This window comes from Lepidothrix coronata, unplaced genomic scaffold (assembly GCF_001604755.1).
Source record: "Lepidothrix coronata isolate B3197 unplaced genomic scaffold, Lepidothrix_coronata-1.0 Scaffold66, whole genome shotgun sequence".
Lineage (NCBI taxonomy): Eukaryota > Metazoa > Chordata > Aves > Passeriformes > Pipridae > Lepidothrix > Lepidothrix coronata.
Window position 1 is genome coordinate 2,878,064 of NW_016690246.1, and position 24,041 is coordinate 2,902,104.

The window sequence follows — 24,041 nt, forward strand, 5'->3', positions numbered from 1 at the left end:
TCACATAAGCAGTTACTTATTTATGTCAGAAGACGCTTTTTGTGTTGCACAACTGACTTCTGTGTTCACACTGCCTGTAAGCTTAAGCTATTCTTACCACCTATTTAAATAGGGCTGCTTTTTTAACTAAAACAGTCTTGTACCGAAACCTGGCCACTTTATCTAAGCTCAAGTATAGAGTATTAATCTTCATATACTGCACCAATTAAAGACTTGAAGTATGGCCTGTGGTTTGTTTTTTTGTCTGTTTTAAAATGTGAAATGCTTTGACTGAATCTTAATTTGTCTAAATGTAATTACCTTCTGAAAGAACAATGACAAAGGCTAACAATAAAAGCAGAACGACAGAATCAGATAAATTTTATCAATATTATGTTGTCTACAACAAATGAATAATCTTTTATTCTGAGTATATCCCAAAATAAGACAATTGTCATCTCATAGTGCTATTCATTTCACTAGAGAAGGTTAAGTTTCTTGTACTTTGAAAAGCATTTTTTAATGTTACAGCTTCACAACTTAGATTGTTTTCCTCTGTCTTTCTCAGCAATCAAATATGCTTTAGTCTAACTATGCCAACAAAGTACTAAATGCAAGTAACTTTCCTATTGATTACAGTGTATAAAAATAGTAATCAAGCACTTCAGGATCTGATACAGCATCTGGGGTTTCTGGAATATTGACATTGGAGTAGGTGTTATGTAATCATTGTGAAATAACTAGTGTTTTTACCAAGATCAATGCAGTTTTTAAAAATATTATTTCCCCTAATTTTTATGAAATTAAGAAATGAATGAACAATTATTTCAAATTTAAGGGGGGCATGCTTAAACATAAGCATGTGTCTTCCAAAAATGAGACCAGTGCCTCTTTATTAAATATTATCCATCCCAGATATATGCAGAGATTATTTTGGAAATGCTATCTTTTTGCCTAAATATAGTTAATTTTTAGATACAAATATAGTTATTTTTAAAATGTTTTCTGTAACTTTATAAGCAATTGCAAAAATCTTTCTTTTATAATCTGATCCTTCATGGGCATAGTAAAAGTAATAGGGCTTAAAATACCCGTAAAATGATGACTGCAATCCCATCTACATCATGAAAGCTTTGCTCTGGGAATTTCTTTGCTTAGTCTCAACCTTTACTTTATGGTAAAATAGAGTGCCTTCTGCTTTAAAACTGTGTGAGATGTTTGTGCTAGGGAAGACTCAGCAGAATAGAACTGCACACATCAGCAGGACCCTGAGCATTTAATCAGGAAAATCTCCCAGAGAAACAAGAATTTCAACTGGAACAGCAAAGGCAAGATGGGGCTTTAATAAAGGGATGTGTGCTGGTGTGGCTGAGATGGGCCATGGCTGAAGAGTCTGGGGGTGGTACAGCCCAAGCCCTCGCAGCTGCACAGTACCAGCTGGCTGAGTTTATCTCAGGTAACCCTTTCTTTCTGAACATATTGCAGCAAAGGCAGGGTTTAGCAGGTTCATCAGGCCAGACAGTTTGCTCCTTAGTTTAAATGGATTTTCTTAAATACTATAGATCACAAACAGATGCTAGTACACCCAAAGATATTTTGTTTTGTTCTAGCTCATAAGAACTCCAAAGAAGTTCTCATAAGATTGTTTTAAAATTTCAAAAGATGAGCCAATTTTCGAGCAGTCTGGTACATTTTAATTGCCAACGTTCCTCCTAAAGCAGTGCTGAGTCTATTTCACATCAGTGTGTATAGATACTGTGGTTACATCACACACCACTGTGCACTCTCCCAAGTAGCTGCTGTGTTGCTGAGAGTAGAAGAGGTTAGCTGAGGTCCCTGGTTTAGGTCATCTACTTATGGATGGCATCTCTTCTCTCTGAATTTCCAAGTCCACTCACAGGCACCTCAGAATGAGCCACCTTATATAGCTGGACCAAGGATGCCTCAGATGAAGATAATCCAGCTGCTTGCATATGGTTTATTTACAATGCCAACACCACAGAAAAACAAGGCAGAACATTCCATTCAGAAAAGTTTATAAAGGGCACACTGACGGAATGATAGAGTGAGATTTTAGAATCCAAGGCTCAAATGTCATTGCAATACTTCTTTTAAACAGTACTTCTACTTGTTAGCCAAAAGTTATGTGAACTGCTGGGTAAGATACCTCAAACAATTGGAAGTTAGGATTTCTTCCCTCCTTTCCTGGAATTCGTTGTGATCAATAGAAAGATTTCTACTCATTTCCTTTCTTTTCCTTCAGCTTTTTTCATTATATGCAGAGTCTACAGCTATTCTGATTAGGAAACTTAAAAAGCTTAGACATTAGCTGCTTAAGAATTAACTTCTTAAGATTTAACTTCTTAAGGCCATATAAATTTAGATCCTCTCTGCTGTGACATTAGCCCAACAATTCAAGCAAATGTATCTTTGATTTAAAAAAAAAAAAAGAGGAAATTCATACAATTCATAAGGTAATTATGCATCTGCACATACTCAGAACTGTACTTTCTAGTTTCTAATACTCATTTATTTCCAATAAAAGCTTTACTAGCAAGGTGAACAACCTGAGAGCAAAGCTGATCAACTGTAAGAGTCTTGCAGACTTATGTTCCAACCACATCTCTGTTCTCGGGATCATTAAACCAACAGAAATGCAGAGTCAACAGTTCCTTTTCCTCCATCATGACTCACAATTGTTTTCTCTGATCTACTACTGACATGTATATACCTTCTGTGAGAAATGGATGTGACTCTTTTGGGAGACTGACAATGAGCAAATATCTGGTGCAGCTTTAAAGGCTTAAAAATTACAAATAAATTAGCCCATCTGTAGGGATAGGTGCAATCGCTCAAAAATTTGTAACAGAAAGCTAGAATTGTTTCACTTAGAAAAACTGCAAAATGCCTTTTTGAACTGTTTAGATGGGTTTTTTTTTCCTCCTTCTGCATTTCAGAGAAAGTTGCAAGGAGAAGTTGTGAGCAGCTCTCGGTCTCTGTGGTATGCAGAAAGACATGTTTGCAAACGTGTACAAGGCCTCCTTGGTTCAGAGAGGGTGGGGGAGGAGAGAGAGAAGATACAAACAGCCTTGGAGAAGGCAGGGCATTGCTTTTTGTCCCTGAAAGGTCCGATGTGCTGCATCGTAAAAAAGTGGTCCTTGCATCTGAAATAAACCTTTTTTTTAATCCTTCCACTGCCTTGGCATTCTTGGGAAGAATACCTGTGTATGTTTACCTTACACCATATCATGTTGCTTTCAGATACTGAAACATATGAAAAGAAATTTGGTTTTCATTGAACCACCGATATTTTAGCTCACTGCCAAATTTTTTGAATGCATTTTTATTTCTGAAAATTGATTTAAAAAAATTTGCTTTTGGATATAGTGCTTTCAGGCTTGAAATCCTTATGTTCAAGATGAGAAGACATGCCTGAATATGATTGAATTTAAACACTGTAAATACTGAGAGGGATACCCAAACTGAACAAAAGAAGCAGGACAGAATAAGAGGGCCTAATTCTGTCTTCAGGACTGCCTGTGCAATCCTCTGCTTCTTCAATAGATCTATTATATTGAACTGTAAGACTTGGATAAATTAAAAACAAAAAGAGCTGTTATCTCTTATAAGCAGATCTTATATCAATAAAAGTATTATTATTATTATTATCTATCTACTCCATCCATCTGTCAGGACAGGATTATCTTTTGAAAGGGCATTTTCTGCCACTTTACTCAGTCCAGGTTAGATGTCACATGAGATATGACATATTCCTTCCTCAGGAGGCTGCTTGGTCTCAGAAAACATTGCAGATATAAAAACAAAGATAGTCAAAGTCAATGACTATTTACTTCATTTCATTTAATTACTTGTTAAAAACTCTAGGACAATTCTAAATCATCCAGAATCATTCTTCTGCAAATATATAAAACATGAAATCTTATCTACCCTACTGATAAATCAAAGGGGCCAAAATGTCACTCCATCATATGGATTAAATAACAGGCCTTCTCAGAATAACTGCTGCATCCAACTAAGTTAAATATAGCCTGAAATTACTGACTTCTTTGAAAGCCAGTACTCGGGGCTATTAACTCTTGCAAAATTTAATTTCAAGTTGATCAGCCTTCTATTTCTATGATTTCTCCTGTTTCCTAACTGAAGTTTTCCTGTCTGTGAGTCTCTTGTGAAGACAACATGCCTAGAAAGGCTGCAGCCACACTGCTGCAACAGGACCAGAACAGGAGCCATTATATTCCTTATTTGATGCTGTTCAGTCTCATGTTGTACAGGCTGCTTTTGCTCTTTTCCTACACTGCAGTCACTCACCAGATTTGCTTTCTGCTCCATCCTTATGTCTTCCAAGGTATTAAATCTTGTCATTTTTTGCATCACAAAGAACACCAGTACATTTCCCTGAACTAAAATCCATTAAATTTTGAAAACTAGGGGATGAAACCTATTTTCCCTGTTTTCTAAGAAAAATTGTGCAGATATTTTGCTTCGCTTTCTTGCTTGTTTGTTCTGTTTTGGAGTTTTAATTTCATCCTTGGTATCTGCTTCTACCTTTTTGTTTTCTTTTATTCTCACTTAGCCTTTAAATACATCTTCCACTTCCTCTCCTTTCCTTTCTTGCTATCATCTGTTAATGTCATCCTTTGCTGTCAATTCTCCCTCCCAGATAATTTCCTGTAGGAAAGGCTTTAATGATCTCTCTGACACTCTGCTAGACAACTTCCACTAATTTATTGCCTAGATATTTATATTATCTTTCAATTGTGGTCCGGTTACTAAATTCTCACATCAAAAGACTAGTTGAATTAGCATAAAAATTAGGATTTCATGAGACATTGTAAAAGAGCCTTACTAATAGTGGCTTCATTGTCTCAGGCTGTAGTTGTGCCAAGATCAACAATTTCCTTTGTGAAGTGGTCATTACAAGGCCTCTTAAACTTTACAGATCGTTAAATAATTTCTTAGGCATATAAGGTGGAAATTTCAGATCTGCTGCACAATAGAGGTACAATGAGATAGAAAGATTGTCCTATTTGGGAGTGCATGTGGATTTTCCAGTAGCTTTCTAAAACATGGGAACATGAACACTCTATCTGTATGTGGACTGTCTGATCTAATCATGCATATAATTTCTTTCATTCAGAGATACCAACAGTGTCCTTCCTTTTGCTTCCCCAGAGTCAAGTAGTTACGTGTCACAAAGTGTGCTCAAGCACAGTCTGGACTGGTATTATGTCAGTTCCTCTTACTTAGAAGTCTTTTTGAAGCTTTTGGAATAAACATAACAAGACTAAAGACAGACTCATCCTGGCATAAAATCATCTACATGGCAGAAACCTCAGAAAGTCCCATGACAGAGTTTTGGCTTCATTCAACAGCTATCAGCTCAGAATATGTTCAGTCTTAGCTTGAAGAAAGAATTTTGCTATACAGGTATGAGCACCTGGCACAAAGGACAAAAATAAAAATTCAAAGGCTGAAATAGAGAGACAAAATAGTCAAACCAATTTTGTCTATATTTTACAAGGAACAAGAGCATTCAGTCTCATTCACCATCAGGATTTATGCTTAGTACCTGATCTCCAGAGGTCTATGACATCTGGTTAAATTGAACTAAATGTTGACAGATCTGACCTACTGAAAGTAGGGATGGATGAGATTTATGGAATTTCCTTACCTGTATCTCTGCCAGGGTAAAGACTCATAGTAATTCTCTATGACCTAATAATTTCCTACAAGGAGACATCTCTGGTCGTCTTTCATCTCATTGTTCAAATCTTCCAAGTAGTCATTTCTTCCTGTATTTTCTTCTCTCAGACATTGTATAACTGCTGTACTACTTTAGCTCTTTAAATCTTTCCTAACAGTGATTTCTCCAGAGCACAATAATTTCTGTTGTTCACCTTTGAAATGTTGCTCTAATTTGTCAATATAGTAAGAAAAATATGGGTGAAAGGTCATAAATTTTGACATAAACTGCCATCCCTTTCCTCTGTGTTCTGATCCTTTCATGAGAGCACAACAAAATCACACTGTCCTTTTCTATAGCTTTATCACATAACACATTTTATCTATTTGCTGTCCTTACTGGATAGTAATTCCTGTTATCACTCTTCCCTTTTTTTCTGTTCTGGCACCGGAAAATGCCTTTTCTTTTCTTGAGTCTCTTGCGCCATGTCACTTGCTAGTGGTCTTTGTGAGTGGTCAGACATTCAAAGAGTTTCAGCGATTAAGCATCATCTGGAATTATTTCCCTCTGTTTACCTTTCCCAAGTACTCTCAAATATGTTTTTTTAACAGTAGCTGTTGTTACATGATCTCAATTGTCTTCTAACTGCCAAGACTTTCTTTTCTTTTGTTTCTTGTTAAAGGCAATATTAAAAAGGGACTTCAATCTCCTGACTATTTTTAGGTCACATTTAATTTTATATGCTTCTTATTTATTTTTTTAGCTCCCTTTGTCTCAAATGAAGTTTTCAAGTTACCTTGCTTTCTTCTGGACAGCCTTGTATGACTCTTAGTCATTTCTGATAGTCAGACTGCATAGCTACCCCTTCCAATTCCCTGCTTTTTCCTCTTCAAATCTTTTTTTAGGATCTCACAGATTTGAAAATAGGAAGTAATTTTGCTATTTAGATGGAATACACTTCTCGCTCCATTGCTCCACTTCTCATGTGTGAAGGTCCATCTGCTTATCTTTCAATGCCATCCTCAGCTCAAAAGCCTTCCCTTCTCCAGTTTGGCAACCACTGCTCCAGACAATACTTTCTTTCTGTTTCACCTTTTACTTATTGTTTCTTAGTACCGTCTGTCTCCAGTCTGCACTTTTGGGCTGCAGTCACAGACATATAAAGGTAATAATGATGCTATTGCAATTTAACATGGCTCAGACATGGACATCAGGGATTTACAGGAATTTAAGTAACACATATGTTATCCTTATCTTATTTGTACCATATCTTAAACCAAGCCAAAGGACACTTGCCTACTGCTTACCTTCCCCTTAACTTTGTCTTTGTGTTGGTGTCTCTCAGTAAACACTTGCTAAAAAAAAAAAGCTATAAGAACAACTTCATTTATGAAACTGGCAGACTCAAAACATATTAACAATAGAAAATGCAGTAACTTTTCAAGTCACATGCAGTAATGCCATTTGACTAATTTGACTAATATGGAACGTTTAAGGTAATCAAATGGTCTTTTATGGGAAAGGATCTCCTAGGGAAGAAAGACCTTTTCCATTTGATTAGGGAGAAAAACATAACAGAGATAAAAACTGGGAAGGCATAAAGCAGAGCTTGTGGAGTCCTGATGTGCTTCTATTTCAGAGACAAATTTCTTTGACAAGAAGAGACCCAGACATTTCAGTGAATAACATTTCTTGATGAAATGATAAACAAGTTACAGCAATAACCTCACAGTATCTCTGAATGCTGTAGGATATTAAAATCCGCTTTACTGCTTTTGCAGAGATAAATCTATTTTCAAAAAGGTACTCTTTAAGGGAAAAAAAGTTTACTCATGTCAGAAACATCAGTAACTTTAATTTATAAGCTACGCCATTTGACACAGTGACACTTCTCCCATTGAATCTGGGCCCATAATATTATCATTTTTATTATTACTATCAGACAGGACTGAACCAAAAATAATCCTCTGGTGTCTCAGGTATGTGGATTTTAATTAGTTCCCTCTCTCTTTACTGCTATAGTGATGTCACTATTTTCATCTTCTCTTGCTCCTCTGCTTATTTGAATCTACCTTGCCCAGAAATACAGACCATATCCTTCAGCATGGTCCTGTGATATTCACTCTTGCCTGCCAGCTGCCACCCAGCAAGTGAGCAGTAACAGCTAGAATTTAAGTGTTGGACTCATAGCCAAAATCCTTATGAATTTCCATTCCTCTAAAAGAGAAGCAGCATCTTTGGCTTGTGCCCTTTCCAAAGCTATCATGTAAACAATAAGGCTGAAAGGAGATGAAAGCAAAAACTTTCCAAGTCCTTTGACATGTTTTGAATACCTGAGGTTCCCACTCTGCTTCCAGAGCTGCCAGCCTATTTAGCATAACCTTTGGCAATGACAGAGCATTCCCAGATACACCAAATGACCTTATTGCATCAAGCTACAGGTGTGACTTACTAGGGCTGTAACAGAGCAGTGATATCAGAAAAGTACCTGAGGATATCGGCAAGGAAACAATGTGTTTGCTTGTTAAAAGAGTGGGACTCCAGGCCTTTGCCAGTGATAGTGCTCGTGAACTGCATTATTCCTCAAATGCCACGCTTACAAATTTGTCTCAGAAGCACAGAAACCATCTATCCAGAATTACTCACAAGTAAACGATCATCACTATTTTTAAGTCAACGCAAAGGGTCTTCAAGCGGTCTGCCTCACTCCCTGCCTATGGCAAATCTGACTTCATTGCTTCATTTTGCAATGATTTTGGCACACCTGAATTGTAGGTCAAATGCCTAAGACTGATGACTGCTGAATTTTTCTAATGTTTTCTGCTAAAGCCTATTGACAGCTCAGCCTAAGCAGTTATCAGATAATAAAGCACTCGTCACCAGATAATAAAGCACTCCAGACAGAAAATACCTGAATTAATTTTTTGCAGGTACTTAGCAGGTCAGGTAGTATACCAAATTGGATAATTTAAAAGCTATTTTTACCTTAATGGATCTGTTTTAAATGTGCACAGTCAAGGTCAACACATTAAGATAAATTTCTAATGTTCATGGAAGGAGAAAATAATTTTTGAACTTAACTTTTCCCCTAAGACAACAGAAGCTACAGTTCCTCTCTATTAACTAATACAGGAATATTTGAAAGGATGCAAGGATACCCATTTCCCACCTGACCAGGATATCCAAAGAAATACTTCATATATTGTAAGAAAAGAACACATATATTAGCTGACATACCACAAAGTTAATTGTACTTGGAGTGTGATTCCAGTAATTACTTGGTCTGACACTTTGAATATCCACTCTTGTAAATTCCAGCTTCATACCAAACACAAATCCCCCACAGAAACATCTGCAGTTCCTCTTACAGTAGCATATGAGAAAGAAACCATATCGGGGCAAACCAATCGTGTATATTTGGCAGTGGTCAGTAACAAATGCCTCACAAAAGAGCAAGATGCAAAGGCAGAAGATCTGCTGTTTATCTGAATAGATCATATCAGGCTAAGCTGTTATGGGCAATAAAGGGGTGTTGGCAAGATCAAGGACACATATACTGCATTTTGCTTCACCTTCATTAATGACTTTAAACACCAGTCTGGAGGACAGTACATAGCCAGAAAAGAAATTAACAGTGACCATTTTACCTTCTTAAGACAAAATCCTTATGGAGAACAAATTCACACTTATGCAAGAAAAATCACTACCAAAGCTCTACCTAATTGTGCAATTAACGTTTCCTTTCATAAAGTCCTGATCTGTTCTTCTTATATATAGCTCAAGCAATTATTTATTTGGAATACCATAACTGTACTACCTTCATCACAGAGTGGACATTTACTTGTTTCAACACAATTACTGTAACCAGTAAGTTAATGTAAGTTCATAACAGAGATGCCATCATTACACAGATTTATGAGAAGAGCACTAAACATAAAATTGAGGTAATTGCCTGTGTGCTGCCAGGCTATTTTGCCAGTTAATATAAATAATATCATTCTCAGCATGAGCCACCAGAAGGACATCATACTTAAAACTAATTCCTCACCTGCTACTGTCAGAAATTTTCACTATAAACTTGATAAAGAATTTGTTGCTGAGTGCTATTGAAAATCATATATTATCAGGGAAAGGTGGTTACCTCAAGTACCCCAAACAATCTGTTGTTTTGTTATGTTACCACATAAAATTGATTTAATGCTGCAATTTTCCATTTCTCTCTGGAGCACAGACTGATAATTTATTAGTCATGTATATTGAAATTTCTCCTTTTTCCATTCACGTATAAATTTCCATAAGCAAACTGAACAGATAGTATTTGTTTGGTTTATTTTTAAAACTTGAAAAAATAAATCATATGTGAAGTTCTGCTACTCAAGCTATTCAAATGGGTCCTATGAAGCAAGCAAACATTAAAAGCCACACAGAAGATCAGAGACAGGAAATGTTGGTATGCAGGAAATAAAGACTTACGTGTTTCCTTGGTTTATGCCAAAAGTTAAACAGAAATACCAAGCAGGATGAAGTAGAGGGGTGGGGTTTTTGCTTGCTCTTAGTAAACGGTTCAATAGCAGATTTGAATGACTGCTACTAATATACTTGATTTTTTAATTTAATTTAATTCCTAACTTTTTTATTTTTTTTAATTGAAAAAAAAAATTGAACTGCATGTCTGAGACAATGAGTCTGGAGATTTTTGACTGCCAAATTTGCACAAGAGCAAAAGCAGATCCCCCAGCACTCAAGAATGCTTGTCTGTGACCAATGTCCTCCTTACCCACCAGGCTCAGTGTTTATCATCATAAAGTGTAAACATTGTTTCAACTGAACAAAAGAGATTTAGAAACCTATCACACACCAGTGCCTCCAAGTCTTCTGAAACACGGGATGATGGTCTGAACAGAAAAACTGGATCACTGTCATACTCTTAGTCACAGTGGAACCTGTAGAGCAGCAGACATAGATGAACCCAGAATACGGGTCACGTACTACTTAAAAGCAATATTGGGGCATACTGGAGGTGTAGCTGAGAAAGATCTCAAAGAACTGAAAAAGTAATGAGCCTTATAGCAAATTGCTCCATGCTTGATTGCTCTGCAGCCAATTCCAGAGTGGTATAAAGTACTTTAAAAGCCAACAGCTTTTAGGAGAATAGCTAAAGAATAATGAATAGGCTCTGTTAAAGCTAGGGATTCCTAAAGCAAACTTTGTTTGTTTCAGTAAAGTTCATGATACTAGACAAGGTCTGATATTATTATCTTACAAGGAATGGACTAAGACAGCAATATTAATAATGCTTATTCCCTTATAAAGAAAGTTGCAGAGGGACTGTGACTTTTGCAAACAATCTCCTATCTTCCCATCACCCTGTATATGCCAGAAACCTCCCAGGTGAAAGGAATAATAATCAAAGATGTTAATAGCATTTTCAAGAATAGCTTCTGTGCTACTCTTGAATGCATGTAGGCTATTCTTGAATATGTCCAATAAATGTAGAAAATTTCAGAGAAAATAACTTTCTGAAAACTAGTACATCTGTTCAAGACTGTAGGTGTGGGGAAAAAAACACTAACCATGGGAGTTTGTATTATAAAGGATGGCATGAAATGGTGAGATACAATGTTTTATTATAAACAAGCACACGTTCTGTGTATTTGGGGAAATTGATTGTTTCCAGCCCAAAAAAGACATTTCAAGTGCAAAGGAGCTTCAGATTTTATCTGTTTGAAAGTTGAGCAGCAGAGATAGATTTCAGGTGCCAAATGCTTTCCAGTCAATTAATCTTTTCAATAGTCCTCTGGCTCAGGACCCTGCAGGCCACAATATTGTAGCAGTAAGTTAGTATTGCTCACATGGTGGTTGCAGGCTGAAACAGGCACGTCTTCTGTCAGCCTCCTGCTGCAACAGCAGTGGTACCAACAGTACCATGCTCTGACAATTTTGCCTTCTATCTATTGAACTTTCAAGAATATATTCTATGATTCTATGACTAATTTTCAAATATTCTTCCTGACTACTCTTTCCCAACCTTGTATATGCTACTTATCATTAGGATTAAAGCACAAACTAAGCAGTAGCTGTTCTCCTAAACTCATGATAAATCATCATGGTTTTGATCAGGCTCAGGACAATTCTAGAAACAGCTTCTGCATCAAGTCAGTGTTTGCTAAATTATTTTTTTTTTTTAGTTATAGAGACAGTTTTACACTGCAGCATACTCTGATGGACTAAAATGTTGGTAATGTATAAAACATTGTCAAAATCATAGAAAGACTTTTTGTCAAACTACGAGGAAGCAACTGCCTATCTTCCACCATCGAAGCCTGACCGGAATTTGGACTGTGAAGGTGGACTTGAGATAAGCCTATTGTCTAATCATTTCAGGTCTGAGAAGTAAACAAGGCTCAGGGGGTGGTGGAGGAGAAAGGTTTCAGGTGCCTGATGGTGAAATCTCTCCACACTAAACCAAGGGATAACACTCCCCCCTGCTCTGGGAAGACCACATACACACATGGGACATTCACACAAGAGGCAGCTGAGAAGGGGTCATAAACGATCAAAGACCCCCCAGGCGCCTCCCCAGCTCATTCATGAGGTCTTCCACCACCAGAGGACTGCACGTGATCCAAGTGAGGCAACAAATCCAGAGCCTGTTGCAAGAGACCGCAAAACCTCCCCCCCACACCCCTGGGGGAGGTGCCTGGGCATCTCCTGAATGTGTATTAATCCACTAGACCCCATGTTTTGTGGGACCCTCACCACCAAGAAGACCAGAAGAACTGGACTGATGGGATACCACCGGGTTCACGGATTGGTGATACATTTTCTATTTTAATCTCTCTGTCACTTTCTTTCCCCCCCTCCTTTTTCATTTCTTTCTACCTTTCTTTCTCTCCCTCACATTTACCATTAAATAAAACCCATACTATTGCCTTTAGCATCTGGTCTCATTTGCATCTTAATTCAGGTAGGGGCATTTCTAACAATTTTAATAACCAGATCACAACACATAGAGAACACTAATAATCTTGACCCACAAATCCTATTTCTTTGGCTCAATGTGTATGTCTTGGAATTGCTTAGGTGACTGAACTAACAGGAAAACAATACATTCAAATGATACAACTAACCAGTATCAGCTTGCCAAGCTGATGACACGAATGTAAGATAGCACAACCAACAGAGACCAAATATGCTTGCTGTAATTTTTCTGTAGGTTTCCTCTCCTACACAGTCTTATTTCCTCACCTTTCACAGACAGTTCTCTCTCCTTTCCTCCACACTGCTCACCTCTCTCGAAGGCCATCAGAGAGCTCCTGGCAAATACAGAGATTTTTAGCTTCTACCAGCATGCTCTGTTTATGTGTCACAAATATTACAAGAAAACCTTAGAAACAAGCTGGATAATTAAAAAGGTTCAAGGAAAACTCCTACAACAATCCCCCAGTTTGGGGGTTTACCCAGAGTGGCTGTAGAAAAGCACTGACAATCTGGTAAGAAAACATTTCCTTCACTGTGACACGCATTGACATAAGAACATCAGCAGCAGGTAGCAGAGAAGGACTTTTCCCCATGAACCTTCCTATCCCTGACCATAAACTTATCCAGAGAAACCCCAAGCTACCACTGGTATTAATGTAAAAAACTGAAATAAATTTTAAAAAATGATGATTTTATTAGATAAAGTAAGGTTAAAGTAAGGTTACAGTACCTCACAGAATGACACATGGCACTAAGGTTTACAAAAGTCAGTGCTGTTAGCTTTACAACTCTAAGTCTTGCTAAGACATTCAGGTTTATTTACCAAGACCTATTTTCTCTGCACAGGCTGGCATTACAATACTTTCATTGTACATTAATATTGATTTATCTCAGTTGTTGCATTATTCTGCCCCTGGCAGCGACTGGTTGCCAGAATCATCTTTTTTTCTCTTCTTTTCAAAATATTGGCTTATTCTAGTTCCCTGGCAGTGTTCATGGAGTAAAGCACTGCTTAGCAGGAGGGATAAGGCAGACACAGACATTTCCTGATAACACAAAATAAAAATCAACTTTATAATCTACACAATATTAGCAACCCTATTGCTTTCTCAGCACTGCAGTTAAGATAGAGGGTGGGGAAGATCCCAACTGGGACCCTGAGTGCCCAACCTGCTCCCATGCTCAATGTCTGCAGCTAGCCTAGCACACACAGCACCAATTTTTTGTGGATACCTCCCCCAGCACACCCCACTCCTCTTTTTCTGCTCCTCTTCCTAGTATGATCTCAAGCGAACAAACCACCAGCTCTGCAGGGCTTGAGCCTTTTTGCTCAGTTTTCTAATTCAAATTACAATGAATGTTAACACACAGTGTAAACAGGTGAAAAGGGTTGTTGCTATTTAAATCCTGTATATTAATCACCTGTGAGAGATTAGTAATAGTAATAATAATAAGGGATAATAATAAGCATGATAAACACTTACATAACTACATGTGCAGTAGGTAACTGAAAATTAAAGGTTAATTGCATGCATGTACCTGACCTTTTGCTTTGCAAACACGCAATAATTGCCGAGTATCTGCAGATGTGCTGTTAGTGGTATGCAGGTAAGTTCTGTCTTACTGAAAGAAAGATTTTAATGAAATAAATGTCAAGATGATTTCTTGGATGACTGCTTATACTAGGATTTGATCTCTTGTTTATACTTGTTTAATAGCCATAAATTATGGCATATGTTTCAGAAGCATGTAATTACACTTGTCATTCTGGGTGTTAAATTCCTAAGCACTGCGGACAAACTGTGCAATGATAGATGGCCAGTTCAGACATCAGTTATGGCAAGCTAAATAATAATAAGAAAAAAAAAAAAAAAGAAAACAAAACAAACTACAAGGCACTGTAAAATGATCAAAGACACATGGAACTAATGTTACTTTTGGTTTTACCAGCAACAGAATTCTCCTAAGTTTGCTTTTCTACTGGTGCCTACTTGATAATTCTTTGTTTAAAAATACATTAAATGCTGTTGAGCTTTTCTAGTGTGGAGCTGCATTGTGGAGTATTATTATCAAGGTTTGTTCACTTGCTTGTTAGAGAGAATTTTCAAGTCACTCCTATCATCAGCTGCACCAAACTGCCTACACTGGCCTGTGTGATGAGAAAACCAAAGTATTCATTTCACTTTTTTCTAAGGTAGCAATAAATGCTTCTTAATTTACACCATTCTGTAATGTTTTCCATCAGTAACCAAAGGAAGAGGAAACTTTCATGTATCATTTTGTACTAAATTTCAGTGAGTCACTTAATGATCGTAAACCATCTTCAAACATTCTCATTGCTATGGATGGAAATCGAGCCTATGCCCACGAGAGAACACTTGGCCCAGGATACTCAGACCTCCCTCCTGCAAAGCCAGTGCCCAGCTGCCAAAGGCCTTCCTGACACTAAGGACAACCTGCCACTGTAGGCAGGGTGAATAACTTTTAATTTGTTGGCTTAGGGCAGGCTGCTCCAGCACATCAAAGAGCACACATGGCTCATTTTTGTAAACCAAAGCAAAGACCATATTAGATATGTTGCCAAATAAAATTTGATGCTAATAGCAGCATATACATAAGCTGGTTCAAAGCACAGGGCAGCTCTATTTCTCCAAATGTATAGCTACTTCAATCTAGTGACATTGCATTTCTCATGTTCTCAGGCACCCCAGTGCACTGCCACGGGTGGCAGCTGGGGCTGTGGAGCATTGCCTGCACTCAGACCTCGGGCTCCTGCCATCATTTCCTGTTCTCCTTGGCACATGACATAGTGTAGGGAGTGCAGAATTCAGCTCTTACAAAGTAGGAATAATTATGTATATAACGTTTCTTAATTTTTTTCCCCTTAATCTTTACAACAGAAGCTTTTACTAAATCAGGGAAATTCATATATATTGACATCTAATTCCATAACTCCATTTTTTTAAGTCAGTGGATCTGAAAAGTGTCCCAACTAAAGTCATGACCACTGTATAATTTCATTATGACTTGCAGAAATGTTGGCTGTAAGCTCCCAACATAGTCCAATTGTTTGTTTTATTTGTCCATTTGACATTATTTTCATGGTTAATTTTCTGTGTGTTTTAATATTTTAATGATCTGTAGTGTTTATAGGGATGTGCCTGGAGCACTGCTGCAAATAGGAGCTGTAAAGTAAAATACAACATTATTTATTATCATGAATCAGTCTACCTAAATAACTATAGCATCTACAATATTCACAATATCCTGAAGAAAGAAAGAATAAAAAATATCACTGCTGTGGGGGTGTCCTCCAATTTTCTATATTCAAAACAAAAATGTCTACACTCCTTCTATAACATCCTATGTGTAAAGCAAATCAAAAATAATTACAAACCTGTATGTCAAGGACAAAAACAATCTATATTTTATGAGAGTAAATAAATAAGACAGTTCATGGCACAGGTTTTGCACTGCAGAGATATCAGCCCTAGATACTGAAGGACCTGCTTGGCATTTAGACAGCTCAGAAATGAGATAGCAGCAGGTGGTTAGAAACTCCTAGTCTTTGGAAGTCACTAAGTCTTTCTCTATGACTAACAAACATAGATAGGCACTTCCAGAAGTCCACTTGCACTTCAGACTCATGTGGGTTGATTTAGCCATTCAGGTGAATACATGGGTCTGTCCTTGAGGTCTGTGTTAAACTAGGCAGATGAAGACAGGGGTGAGATAAATTTTGTGTTACCATTCTGGCCAAGACTTTCACACTTAATCTTAAAGAGAAAGCTTGGAAATTCATGGCTAAAGCATATAAAGGAATGTTTCAGTATTCAAATATTCTTTACTGTTAGGTCACCCTATGGCACTCAGCAGGACTTTTTTGAAGATTTTTCCTTTGGTACTGGTCTCTGTCATGCGTATCCGTCATTTTCTTTTTTGTAATTTATTCTCTCAATGCACAAATATGTTCCAAAACTTAAAATGAGGCTGTAGTATCTGCCTGAATTAAACTTAATAGCCTAGTGGTTAGAGTACTCAGCTGGGAACAACTAACCATTGAGTTACAGGGGTTTGGGACATGAAAGTCTCTCCTGCTGAAGCTGTTCATGTTTTCACAAACAATTAAACTTCCATTGGACCCACCTGAGAGTAATTCACTGCATAGTCCAGTATTTAGCAAGGAACGGGAATAGCTAAATTCAAATCATTACTCTAACGAACATTTAATGAATTGTAGCATGGATGAAATAAAATGTTCCCATTGTGCAAGCTTATCAGCAGTGAATAGACAGCATCTGGCAACAGCAGTGTTAACGTGCATACAGCTGTTCAGAGGTAGAAAAGCGGGCAAGAGTTTTCAAGAAGATGCGCAATTACAGGCCTGTTTTGACAAACAGTTCTGATATTAGAGACCTCCAGGGAAAGTCCTGCACACAGGAGACTGGTGAGATAAGACCTGTTCTGACAGAAAGAAAACTCACAGGGTGGAAGTTCAGCACATACAGAGTGCCCTGGCATCCCTGTTTCTGCAAAGCTCTCACCCCATGTGACCAGAACTCTTAATTTTACTGTAAAGCAGTCTTGTCTGTTGCTGTGGGGACTAGAGTTGAACTGTCCCATCTCCTAAGCTATATTTGATACCCTTCTCTGAATCCAAAAGAAAGAATTTGCCCAAGAGCCTTGTGTAAGCCATGTGTAAACACAGTTTGGTAACAGGGGAACCAGCACTTAATGCATGATACCCAAGACTGTAATTTCAAACCTATCACTTGTATTTTACACTATGAAATTTCCAAAATAGAAATAAAACATTTTGTTTTACATGAAATATGAGTTATCATTTAACACAAAAGAGAATATTGTGGAAAGCTTTCCTCAACAAAATAAAACAAAAACAAAACAACAACAACAAAAATTTTTTTTTAAAAAAGCACCATCAAATAAAGAAGCCCCTAAGTTCCACTTCCACTTCTACATGATCATTTTGGTTAAGAATAAAATGAATGTTTATTTTCAGTTTAGCTGTCAAACTGACTAATTATCTGCACACCCTAGCTCACAGTATTGCATTCATACCTTGGATATATTAAAAACAACTGAAAAGGAGGAAATTTAACATAGGAATCAGCTTTTCTCTTAGTTCCTATTTATCCTGATAAATAGATGAGGTAGCTAATTACCACAACATCTGACAGAAGTTGCACTATTCTTAGGGATTTTTACTCAATTTAAAGATAAGTAAAAAAACTTCTAATGAAATCAACATGAAAAATTAAACAAACAAAAAAAATGGTTCCTAAGACACCAAGAAATAAACTGTATAATTGCCACCTAACAAGTCTGTTACAAAACTAATTTTACTGTCTCTCTTCTCAAGCATTTAAGAACAAAACAAATCTACTCATTTAAGTAGAACATACATTTGCACACACACCTATCCTAATTTTTTTCATCCTGCACTACTTAATTTTTTGCTTTGGCATAACAATTACAGACATTCATTTTTTCCCAATTACTCTAATATAGATTGCAGGTATAAATTTTAACAATTTTAATTTTGTTGGGCAATAATCCAAATACTTTTTCCTGATTCTGGGGCTCTCTTTGACTGTCTTGGTTTCCTAAGGGGAAATCAGCCTCTGATTACAGGTCAGGCAGGCTTCACCATTTGCTCCTGAGACCTATGACTTGCATATTTAAAACATACTGTGAGTTGGATAATCTCCTTTCATAGCAAAACCCAGGGGAGAGAACTATGTAAGAGGATACAAGAAATCCCTCGTTAAGAACTAGCTATCTGAAGTACTTATATGCCCCCACCCCTTACTCTTATATCTGATTATCAAGGAGCCTTTATATTCACAAATCCCTTCAGCCACAGAAGTGCTCTAACCAGGGAAGTAGGGGTGGGAGACCCTGGGCATCAGTCCTCCAGGGCCACTGGGCACCCAACTCCACGGGCATCAGCCACCAGGCTGAAGATTCACTGCTGCGTGACTTGCCCAAGGTCACAGAGAAAATCTATGCTGAGCCAAGACAAAGGATGTAAGGCTTCAACGGGCACTACCACACAGCAAGGGAAGTCTGTCACACTTAGACAAAGCTTTGCAACTTGCCATTGAGCCAAGTGATTATGTGATCCATACCAAAAATACCCTGCATTTTCGTCAGCTTTTTACATCTTTACTCTCATTCTCTTCTGCACGCCAGAATCAAACATTATTTGATGCATATGCAAAGACACAGTAAAATAGATATAACCAAAATGGTGAATCTTCATTCCTGAAGCACAGGTTCTTTGCTATTCAGCCTAAAAATAGAAAAGAGAAAAAAGAAACACAAGCTTTGAAACTTGGCAGGAATGGCAGGAAATCATACCTTGAGTCACAGGGCACTCTCAGCATCTGTTCCAACTGCAAGCTTTTCATGCTCCCATATACAGCACAGTTACCTTCCCATCTTATTCCAGCCTCCAAAACTAGCCCTAAAGATATTTCTTCTCTGCAGTCTCAAATGCCTTACACATCCAGTTTCCAAAATGCTGTTCAATCAGTACTGGAGATGTGAACCTTCTCATAGATGATGAGTTTTTGCTGTTCAGATGATATTTGGCAAAACAGTTCCCAGTGGGCTGAAACAACAGCTCTGACTGCACTTAGGATTTGCAAGTGGAAGTGTTTAAAACATGCACAAAATAATGCTTGTTAATAAGAGAAATGTTTAAAACTTTCTAAGGGCATCATCAAATCCTGTCCAACAAAAAAGACATAAACACATTATTTTTCTTTTATGTTTTGTGCTTTTCAATAGCTTTAACTTTCATTACAAACATTTCAGTTCTGCCTGAACTGAGCACAAAGAGGATCAGCTCTCTAATCCTCAGGACAATACGTGTTTTCTTCACACTTTGGAAAGCAAATATAGCAGCTGGTAACTTTTAAATCCTGTGCTTTGTTATGCAAAGAATTGTAAACAGAATTATCAAAGTTAGGAGAGGAAAACACTGGCTACTTTGCCTAGAAAATTTCCCTACTGATACATAAATGTATATTTTTATACTTCTATCCAACCTAATTTTCAGAAAGATATGAAGTAGGAAATTTGGCATTTTTCTCATAATACGCAACTGGATGAAACAACATATAACAGGGTACTTCTTGGCAATATTTTTTCCTAATAGTCAACCCACATTTTCATTCCTGAAACAATATCCTACCTCTAGCTATATATGTCTGTGCTCTACTAACTCCTCTTTATGAGTAGAATTTGAAGTGTTAGGTTTGTAGTGTAGCCAGCCCTTTCTTCAGCTCATTTTTCGGGCTTCATTTTTGGAAGTGTCAGGCCTAAAAAACTATTGCAGGATTCACAAGCTCTCTGAAATGTTTCTCTAGTGAATAGCCTAAGTACAACTGTCATGATAAGTTTTCACTAATATCTTAATATTCACAGTACTTTGCAAACAAAAACCAAAGAAAATTTATCTGAATAAGAGTAACCATCACCGTAGGGGATCAATGTTACCATAATGCAATGGAGTTGCTTGACGAAATTGTGCCCTGCCCGGAAGAAGATTGTGATGGCATTTTAAATGTGACAGAGCCACTATCAAAGTAAAAATCTAAGGGAAGTTGTTAGGCACTTTTCATAGAATGATACCCAAAATGGACTATCATCCTTTTTCTTGTTTTCAAATTGTAGAAGAGCCATGTGCATAAATGCACCAGTGAAGAAGGAATGAAGATTCAGATTCAGCCTCTACAAATACTACTGCTATGTAACTAAATGCTGGAGGCATCTTCTGTGAAAGAACATAAGCCAAAACTCAAAAGACAAATTATTCCAGCTCAGAGAAGTCAGTTTTACTCCTGTCCCACAGTCTCAAGCTGTAAAAGAGATACAGTAGAAAGAGGGATCTCACAATACCATGGCATATCTCAGCATTGCTATCAGGAATAGTTTATGTTGGAGAAGAGTTAGAGCCCAGGATTTATCTGAAGTGCCAGACAAGAAATCCTACAGTAAGGTAAAAAACAGAAAGACTCTTGTCCCTTTAGGGCTCAATCTTTCAACAAGCAGTTCCTTTATTTCCTGTTATCCCCCTAGATAAGTCCCTCTCCTAAGCTGTCCAGTTTCCAGCTCTTCCTCCTGCTGACCTGCTCATCCTCACAACCTACAGAAACTGAGATCCAGTCAGAGTCTTGTTTATTCAGCACGTCTGAAAAAAATTTTCTTTGGACACTATAGAATGAAATAGTCACTTGAAAAATACTGGGAACAGTGGCCAAAAAGTAGCTTTTCTTAAGATAACGAGAGAGAAATAGAGCAGGTGTGAAAAGGAAGAGAAAAGGAGATGAGTAAGATTCCTTCCAAAGAAAAGTGAGAAAGGGTTTAAGAAACTGGTACCACTCTTACAGGGGTTTAAGATTTTATAAAGCCACCTATCACTTTCCTCCAGGGCTTCCAAAGCCTTCCAGCGAGAAGAGGTTCTGTCTGGTGCAAGTGCAAGCATGAATCAACACATAAACTTTCTTCAAACATGAAAGATTCATCAACACTCATAGCCTGATCCAGTCCCCTTCTGAAAGCATTTTATTCTCTCTATTGAGGGCACAGACAGCCAAGGGCCAACAGCCTCCTAATTTAAGGCCTCACTTAAATGCTTAATTATCCTGTCAGAAGGATAGGAGACATAATATCTTGCTGGGAGCATATGTATATTCCAGCCCAGAGGAGCATATTGCTCTTGGCTATTTAATTCATTCCTATGGAATTAGTGTCCCTCAGTAAGACTTTTGTTTGGATGACTACTTTTCTCTGATAAATGCTAGCAAACACAAAGATATATATTTAAGCACTGTAAACCAGTTTAATCCTAAAAGCACAATATGCTTTAGGGAAAATAATGCAAATAGAAATACACAAATCCCCAAAATCTACCACTTGGCTGTAACAAAATAGTGCCTGGTTTCTGATGACAGTCAGAAACCAGGACTATTCATATTGCCTTGTACTGTCACTGTACTGAAAAAATTAAACACTAAGGGAAAGGGTCGACTTAATTTAGTTCTCACTGTGGCTAATACAACTAACATTGCTGTACAAAAGCACTGAAACAGCATCAATGATCCTTGCAGTGTTTTGGCTTCCCTTCAGCGTGACATAGGAGCAGAGGAGCTCTGTCTCAAGAAATCAGCAGCAATGTCTACACTGGTTAATCACATCATTTCAGAGCACATCTCTCAGCAACAGCTCAGCTGCCTCCACTGTCAGACTGTCAGGACAGTCCATAACTCGGCCACGACCTGTGCCAGCCAAGTCTTAGAATTTCCCAACAGGCTACAGAAGTCAGCATGGGTCAGGAATCATTCCCCTCTGGTAATTTCCATGAAGCCCCATGATTTGGAGGAATAAAGGAGTGTATGATGTGGGTATGGATTTTCTGTGTCAGCTGGCCTCGGTGCCAGGTGCCAGACAACTATGCCAGGCACATTTTGTTTACTGGCAGACAAAGTGCCTCCTATTAACACAAGATCTTTAAAAAACCTCACTGCAGAGTTTGTGTTTCTGTGCATAAGTGAGCTCCTGTTGAACTGCTAGGCTCCTCTCAGCCTTTTGCTCTTCTCACTTGTGAAATTATGACTGATATCTGTATTACTACAGGTATTATTTAACAAATAATTCAGGGGCCTCTGTCATATACAAACAACCCTAATATAGTGGTAGGAACTCAGAAAAACTTCATCCATGAAAGGATAAAACAATTTTCTCTGCATATGCAGTTTCCTTCATGTGAGGGAAAGATGCCCTCAGGGAAGTAGAAAGAAAATCAGTCTGTTGGTCTTTCATAGGTACACTCTCTTTGTAAGGTGCTCATGTACTGTGCTTATGGAATGATGTAAAAATCTCAACATTTTAGACAGCTTCAGCATGCTTACAAAAGGAGGGGAGACATCTCAAACATTTAAAAAACATTAATCAAGCTTCGATTGTTCCTGTGAAATGCTTAAACACAAACAAATCAAAATGACAAAAGAGAAGCACAAAAAGGTCAAGAGATTCGCCTCAAGCCTTATAGCAAATGAATTACAAATACAGAAAATAACACAGAAAACCAGATTGCCCCTTTGCTCTAACCATTGGTATAGCTTCATCTAGGAATGTTAGAAGACCAAAATTATTAAATCTTTAGAGGAATAGTTAAGGAACTAATATATTGTAAAATACTAAATGAATACATCAAGTTGCTTTTGTACTCCCTTTCCTCAAACAGCTTATCACAAATAAAAGTTGATGCTAATCAGTGCTAGCAGTTTTCACAGAATCTGAAAACCTATTATTTCCTCTGGCTGCAAATAAAAAATTTGGCAACTGTTTAATTACTGACACTAGCAAAGTATCTCTCGTACCTATAATTTTATCTTGGTGTTGACCTGGCATTTGCCTCTCTCAACCACAAAACATTTAACCTAGTGCTGACAGAAGAATCATGGTTGAGTTAAAAGGGGTTTTTTGCATAACCAAGTGTCTACAGCTATGGAAATATAAAGAAATATTAATGTATCTTCTATGTAAAAGAAGTTCAATTATAAAAAAAAAAAAAAGGAAAAGAAAGAAATTATAATAAAAGTATTTTCCAGCCAACAAGACAAGATGCTCAGGCACTAAATAGATATGTGCTTGTACTAAGCGCTACAAAAAAGCGCTGTAAAATTGAATGGGACATATTGGAATGGGTTCCTTTTATAATTAAAAATTATTCAAGTACAAATATTATCTAGAGCAAAGGTAAAATAAATCTGTTCATCCTAAGAGCTGATTTCAAAATGTTTCAATAGTCTTCTCCCTAACAGCAATTTTGCTTCACACTTCACACAAAATTTTCCACATATGTTTTAATCACCAGGAAAAAAATTGTCCTGTTTCGAATTTCAAATGCCATGCAGCAGCAAATGTTATTGACACATGTAGCATGACACGGTGAGCAGAAAATGGATATATTCCAATCAGTGTAGCACATTTTTTTATTAATAAACGCCAGTATGTTGTGTAAAATTCTTGAGCTCCTTCTTCACTTCAATAAAGTATATGATAAAGCTTTTCCATTATGGAAAGACCCTGCAATAAGACATGGAACAGACTGACTTCTGCATCTCCCTAGAGCCTCTGAAGTCTGTAATGCTCATGAGGTGCAAATATTTCCATAGATATAGAGACAGGATCAGGATCTGTGTATGGCTCAGGTTACCTCACAAAAAAATGTTTGTGATCTCTGAAATTATGTGGTAAGATGTTATTACATTTTATTTACATCATATTCCTTTCAAACACAAGATGCACTCCATTGCCACAATTTAAATATGTAGCCTTGTGTTTA

The 24,041-nt window shown here is 37.4% G+C and overlaps 1 protein-coding gene across 5 annotated transcripts in view; it reads right to left on the reverse strand.

Moving 5' to 3' along the window:
* GRM8 (glutamate metabotropic receptor 8) overlaps window positions 1–24,041 on the reverse strand; it is a 335,277-nt gene that overhangs the window by 298,480 nt on the left and 12,756 nt on the right. The window lies entirely within an intron of this gene.